The sequence below is a fragment of the Phyllostomus discolor genome, chromosome 6, assembly GCF_004126475.2.
Source record: "Phyllostomus discolor isolate MPI-MPIP mPhyDis1 chromosome 6, mPhyDis1.pri.v3, whole genome shotgun sequence".
NCBI classification, from domain to species: Eukaryota; Metazoa; Chordata; class Mammalia; order Chiroptera; family Phyllostomidae; genus Phyllostomus; species Phyllostomus discolor.
This window is the reverse complement of record NC_040908.2, coordinates 53,577,672-53,585,095: the sequence shown is the minus strand read 5'-3', so window position 1 is coordinate 53,585,095 and position 7,424 is coordinate 53,577,672. Positions and strand designations below refer to the sequence as shown.

General features: G+C 37.2%; 1 long non-coding RNA gene across 1 annotated transcript in view; it reads left to right on the top strand.

Annotated features, from left to right (window-relative positions):
- Positions 1–5,546: 5,546 nt before the first annotated feature.
- LOC118501143 overlaps positions 5,547–7,424 on the top strand; it is a 48,863-nt gene continuing 46,985 nt past the window's right edge. The window contains exon 1 of the long non-coding RNA XR_004903747.1: positions 5,547–5,628. This is a non-coding gene — a long non-coding RNA (uncharacterized LOC118501143). The remainder of the gene's footprint in view (positions 5,629–7,424) is intronic.

Below are 7,424 nucleotides of genomic sequence, written 5' to 3'. Positions count from 1 at the left end.
TTGGGAAGCTTGTTCCTTCCCTCTGCTAGAGCAGTCAACCCTCTGACCTTCAGCACTGTAACTGTGTGCCTGCCGTGAGAGTGATGACAAGGCTGCAGAACTAAAATATATGTCAGACACACTTTGTGCCAGGCACTATCAGAAGGATTTTACAAGCATTGTCTCATTTGAACTTATATTGACTAATAGATGAGTAAACTGAGGCTTACAATTTTTAAATAATTTCTCCCAGGGAATGCAGCCATTGGATGTCAGTCTCAGTGTTGTCTGAATCTGGGAATACTCCTCTCTACTGTATTGCCCTTCAGTGACAAGGAGAAGAGCTATTATATTTAGCTGCTGCTTTTTTCTCTAAGAATATTCCACACACATTTAATGTAAGTTTGTATGCTGGGCAGGGTATTAAACTCTGTAACACAAAATAAGTAAGACTTGGTGGCTGGCACCTCTCCTCCAAGCCTAACACAAAGCTGACATGTATTAGATGTCCATGAAATATTGGTAAAATGAATGAGTAAATGCGGTTTGATAACTTAACATTTAATGGATTTGATATTACTAAAATAGTGTATTGGGTTTATAAAATGAACATATATAATTATTTAAACCATAATTATTACAGATATTACTATAATATAATTAACAGAGTTGCTCACTTAATGGAATGAGCTTTTCTTTTTCAGTGATATTTGACCTTGTAATACCATTTTCAAAAGATGGGCTAGAAGCATCTAGGACTAAGAACAGTAGTGGGATGAAAAGGACAGGTATGAAAAAAACTGTTCTGTTAGACATGCTGCTGGCTTAGAAGAAGCAGAAAAATCCAAAATTAAAAAAGAACTATGCAGTGATCAGGCTATAAAGAAAGGCACCTGGAAGTGCAGAAGCACATGCAAAAAAAAAAAAGACAAGACACACTCTCCTAATAAAATACATCTGTGACTGGAGGGGGTATGGGGGTAGTTTCCACTGAAGTAGAAAGAGGACTGTGAAGGATTTTTCTTTGAAAATCCGAAGGGCAATAGCATGCGTACAGTTCCTATTTTGTAGCAGAATTGTAAAGAGACGAAGGAGAAAACACTTACAGGAACATCTGCTGTGCCAACCACTTCAAGAAAAATAAGCAGGCGGCAGAATGAGCACATCTGCCTAACACTGGGCACGTGCAGTGAGGTTGTGGGAAGGGAGCGACAGAAGAAAGAGCAGCATAATAAGAAAGGGCTGGAGAACATTTGCCTCCTGCAGATTTCCCTAGAGTTTCAGAGGAAGGAATTGAAGAAGGGTTACTCATCCAGAGGGTGCTTTAATATGGAAAAACTTCCTCTCAATCTGGCTGCCAAATGGAAAGGTGCCTGTGTAGGAAATGTAATCACAGCAACTAAAACATGACAGCAGACGACAGTCAGTTGATCATCATATGAGCAAAAACCACTGCATCCAACAAGGGAACTAGTGAAGCCCCCAGGCTTTTTTTGCCTAAAGGAGTAAGTCTGTAAGAAAGCTCAGCGCCATTACTGTCCACACAATGTGGCTGAGGTCTTACGTTGCATGGTGGAGCAAACGTTCATATGGGATTGTAAATAGCAGTATTTTTCATACTAAACACTGATTTTTAAATATCAGTAAATTTAGGGGGCTTTTGTCAAGGAGAAAGATTGCTTACAAAATGATCCTGGAATATTACTACAGGTTTCCTGAGCAATGTGTTATCTGTGACCAAAGGCCCCACCTTCTGCTGGGGAGCTTGTAACAGTCCATAAAATCCAAGTTAAAACGGTCTCAGAAAGCGATCTGAAATCCATTCATACTATGGCCTAATGACAGGTTAAGAGACATGTGTTTTTTCTTTTATGCTTATTTGCAGAATTTCATGCTTGTCAACATCATAATCCCTTAAACCTGTGCATATCTTACTTGACATGACAAATAGACTATGCAGATGTGATTAATTCAAGGATCTCCAGATGAAGACATTTTTCCTAATTATGAAGGTGTGCCCAGTTTAATCACAGGGCTCCTTAAAACTGGAGAATCCTTTTTGGCTGTGCTCAGAGGAAAAGCTGTGATGATGAAAGAGGATCAGAAAGGGAATGTGGGCAGCCTCTAAAACTGAAGAAGGCAAAGAAACAGATTCTTGCCTGGTGTCCCCAGGAAGGAACCTAACCTTGACAACCCCTTGATTTTAACCCAGTGAGACCCATGGTGGACTTCTGACATATAGAATCTTAAGATATTAAATTTGTGTTGTTTAAGCCTTTGTGTCTGTAGTAACATGCTATAACAGGGATAGACAACTAATGCAATGTTTGAGCCATTAATTTAGGTAAAATACTTTTAGATGCATAATTAGGTTATTTAAGAGTCTTTTGTAACTATCTTATAAACTCACCTATATTTCCTACATGGAAGCTTTGTCCAATTTATATTAAAATGTCTATAGGATGGGAGGACTTCCCATCAAGATGGAGGCATAGGTAGACATGCTTTGTCTCCTCACACAACTACAAAAAGAATCACAATTAAATCTCAAAACAAATTACACCCAGAATGGTCAGAAAAATTGAACTGGATGGAAGTCCAACAATGAAAGATTTAAAGAGGCCATATTCATCCAGACCAGTGAGAGGGGTAGATACCTTGAGATGGGTGTCGACACAAGGAGACATGGTGTGGTGCAGAGAGTTGGTGGTGAAACAGGCATGGACAGTTCCATATTCATGTGTGGTGGATAAAAATTAGGGGGGATACCTTGGGAGTAAGCAATCCTGGCCCCAGGCCAGACAACACAGCCCAGGGTTCCAGTACTGGGAGGATAAATCCCCATGAATTCTGACTATAAAAACTAGTCGGGGTGGGGGTGGCAGAAGAATTCTAGGGTTTTCAGGAAACTCCACTTAAAGGGTCCACAAGATCTTATAACATGCACAAACCCACCACTCTGGGATTCAATGCCATGTCAGCAGCTAGAAGGGTGCCAGTTGCATACAGGGAGTAGGTGAAGTGACTAGAAATGGTGCATGTGCCAGACAAACCTCCAGACGCTAGGCAGCTGCACAGTCGTCTCTCTGAGCCCTCCCCCCACACAGAACCACAAAGTGGTGAAGCAGGTTGCCCCACCTTGGTGTTACCTAAGGCTCAGCCCCAAACAATCTGTAGGTACATTTTCTATAATATGCTATACTAAGACAGGGAGTCAAAGCAGCTCTACCTAATACACAGAAACTAACACAAAGAGGCTGCCAAATGGAGGAGACAAAGAAACATGGCCCAATGAAGAGAACAAAACCTGAGAAAAAGAACTAAACAAAATGGAGATAGCCAGTCTATCAGATGCAGAGCTCAAAACACTGGTGATGGGGATGCTCAAAGAAGTCACTGAGTACCGCAACAACATAAAGGAAGAAATGAAGGTTACACTAAGTGAAATAAAGACAATTCTACAGGGAACCAGCAGTGAAGGGAAGGAAGCCAGGATTCAAATCAACAATTTGGAACATAAGGAAGAAATAAACATGCACCAGAACAGAAAGAAGAAATAAGAATTCAAAAAAAGAAGGATAATATAAGAAGACTCTGGGACATCTCTAAACGTGCCAGCATCTAAATCATAGGGATGCCAGAAAAAGAAGAGGAAGGGTGAGAAATTAAAAACCTATTTGAAATGATAATGAAAGGAAACTCTCCTAATTTGGCACAGGAAATAGACATACGAGTCCAGGAAGCACAGAGAGTTGCAAACAAGTTGGACCCAAAGAGGAACACACCAAGACACATCATAATTAAAACGCCAAAGGTTAAAGATAAAGAGAGACTTTTAAAAGCAGCAAAAGAAAAGCAGAGAGTTATCTATGAAGGAATTCCCATAAGATTATTAGCTGATTTTTCAAAAGAAACTTTTTAGGCAAGAAGGGACTGGCAAGAAGTACTCAAAGTGATGAAAAGCAAGGACCTACAGCCTAGACTACTCTATCTAGCAAACCTATCCTACAACCAGAGGCATGGACATAAAAAACAAACTGACAGTAACAAGAGTGGAGAGGGGAGAGGGATAACAGGGAAAGGAGAAAGGTCTTCGAGGAACATGTATAAAGGACCCATGGACAAAGACAACAAGGGGGGTGAGGAGGATTAAATGTGGGAGGTGGGATGTGGGATGTGGGTAGGGCAAGGGAAAGTAATGGGGGGGGAAATGGGGACAACTGTAATTGAACAATAAAAAAAAGAAAAAATATGTAACTATTAAATACAAAAAAAAAATGGAAAGACAGATAAAAGTGTTTCACAGACAAGCTAAAGCTAAAGGAGTTCATCATCACCAAACCATTATTATGTGAAATGTTAAAAGCACTTATTTAAGAAAAAGATCAAAACTATGAACATTAAAAAGGCAACAAATTACAACTATCAACAGTTGAATCTAAAAGGTAAATGAATTAAGCAAACAACCAGAACAAGAAAAGAATCATAGGTATGGAGATCAGTTAGAGGGTTATCAGCTGGGAGGGGGAAGGCAGAGAGTGGGGAAAAACATGCAAGGTTTAAGAAGCATAATTGGTAAGTACTAAATAGACGGGGATGTTAAACATAGTATAGGAAATGGAGAAGCCAAAGAACTTATATGCATGACCCATGGACATGAACTAAGGGGGGATTGATGCAGGGAAAGGGGGTATGAGGTAGAGGAACAAAGGGGAAAAATTGGGACAATTGTAATAGCATAATCAATAAAATATACTTAGAAACACTTCTATAGGATGGAGAAATAATCTAGCAACTAATGCAGGAAAAAGACTGCTTACCTAGCTAATTTGTAAAATCTAATAAATTTTCTTCTACTTCATGAGGTTGTAGAAGACATTTCTCCATAGATTAGTCAAAGGTATCTTTTACAAATTTCTTGGAGACTCTTGGAAAAATTTAATTCTATTAATTCTCACATTAACCATTAAAATAGATAAGTACATAGATAAAATCCTGCTTTATCTATGTATCTATTAGGCCTATCTACATGCCAAACACTAGAAATTTCTGCCAATGTGGTATAGATGGGATAGGATATAAGGAGAACTTAGAGTGAACCTGAAATGCACCATTCAAAAATGCAACATGATGTAGCAGGATCCAATAGAGAATAGTGTACGGGGATTGATTTATCCCCAACTCCCTAGTTTAGAGAATCAAAGACTGAAGGCAACCTAGTGACTCCTCGTAAGGGAGACCTATAGTCAACATTTTCTTTGGAGGGCTTTTGTCCTCTCGGTGTGAGGAAGTTCAGGCAGCTGGAGCCTCACAAACCTTAGGCCTATAGCAAAAAAATGTGTGTGTGGGGAAAAGCCCAGGGGTGCTTGTTGAGAATGCAGGTCCATTGTAGCACCAGAAAAGAGTGCAGACACAGGAGTATTTCACTTCCCTTCCTCTCAGTGAAGTGCTGAAGAGACATTCTAAAGGCCAAGCTTTTATTTTGCTCGGTAACAAAAATCCTGAAGTATGCATACCATCAGGATGTTTTCCACCATGTAACCTTCTGACTAGTATTTGAAAAAGCATAATAGCTCTAAACTCAACATTACTGTAAAAGAAGATCTGAGATCCCAAGGACAGAGAAATGACATTCTAACTAAAATTAAAGTAAGATTTAGATCTTTTTACACTAGGATAAATATTATATATGTATATAAAATATGTGTATATATACAGTATATAACTAATCAAGTTTTTATTTATAATTTGAGTCATAGTATATCACACAAATAAGAAGAAATGTATTTTCTGTTTTATTTTATCACAAGATTTTTAAAAAGTAGATTCCTTAATTTAATAATTCAACTCAATTAAATTTTAGTTATATATCCACAACATAAAATGAAGCACAACTCTCATAGACTTATTTACTTTATTTCAATACAATTCCTTTATTTTATTTAAAAATATATCATATTTTCTTTTTTATTAAATTTATCGGGGTGACATTGGTTAATAAGATTGTATGGATTTCACAGGTACATTTCTATCACACATCATCTGTATATTGCACTGTGTGCCCACCACCCAAAGACAAATCAACGCCTGTCCCTTGTGTTTGGCCCTTTACCCTTTACTACTCCCCACCTGCCTTTCCTCTGGTACCCACCATACTGTTGTAAGTTTGTGTTTTTGTTGTTGTTTTTATTGTTTTTGCATTTGTTGCTTTCAGTTTTATATCACACATATAAGTAAAATCATATGGTTCTTAAATTTTTCTGTCTGATTTATTTTGCTTAGCATGTTTTCAAGGTGTGGCCATGTTGTCACATGTGGCAGTATTTCTTATGGCTGAGAAATGCTCCAGTACAAAAATGTTTAAAAGCCAAATGTTTAATGTCTTTATTATGGAAGAAATGTGTATGAATAGTGTAAAAAGAGAAACAGTTGAGGAAGTTGTAAAGCACAAAATTTTGTACCCTCTCTCCCAATGCCTTTGCTTAGAGGCAAACACTGTTAACAATTTGTGTCTTTCAGCCTTCAAGTCTCCATCTTGATCTTAAATGACATGATGATTTTATTACACGTATTAATGTTTTAATGTATTTGTGTTTGTTTTACATGCATTTTTATCAAAGTAATTCATAAAGCACCAGTATGGTGTCCTTGTTGTCTTCGGAGGAACTCACATCCATAACTCTAAAATATTTTACCTGCTTTTACTGTTAACTATAAGTAAAAACTCTATTAGATAATGTCATTCTGTGCTGTTAAACCTTAATGTCCTAACCTTATTTACAGCCCATCTATGGACTTCCTGCTGTACAAATGAGGACTTTGTTTCTCATAGCTGCCACACTGCTACTTCCTTGTTCCTCCCTCCTTTTGTGTTTGTTCTTGTTACTTGAATGTGCCAGCTTTTTTTCTACACACTTCAGATCATGTTAAAAAAAACACTGTATACTGTCATTTTAAATGTAACTGGATAAGGTTAAATATCAAACCATGAAAAACTGTACCAAATACAAAATTTTTGGAGACGATGCATATGTTTGGGGTATAGATTGTAGTAATGGTAACTCATCAAGTTGTATACTTTGAGTATATACAGCTTTTTGAATCATACCTCAATAGGATGATTCAAAAAATAAAAGTTAAGAAATATGAAAGGCATGAGTACAATATTAAAATAGAATTAAAATTTAAAATAAATATTTGGAACAAAAAACCCCACAAAAACTCTTATGAGATTGGCAATATGCATGTGACAGAAGTCATTAAGTTTAATTAAGGAACAAACCCTAAAATATAAAAGCAAAGTATTCAAGAACCATGTTAAAAAAAAATAAAGTAGAAGACCTAAGTATAGATCTCTAGATCCTTGATAGAGCATAAAACAAAATAACAACACAGATATGTAAAAATTGAAAGTTTTTTCCTATTCCTAGAGTGACTATTTACTA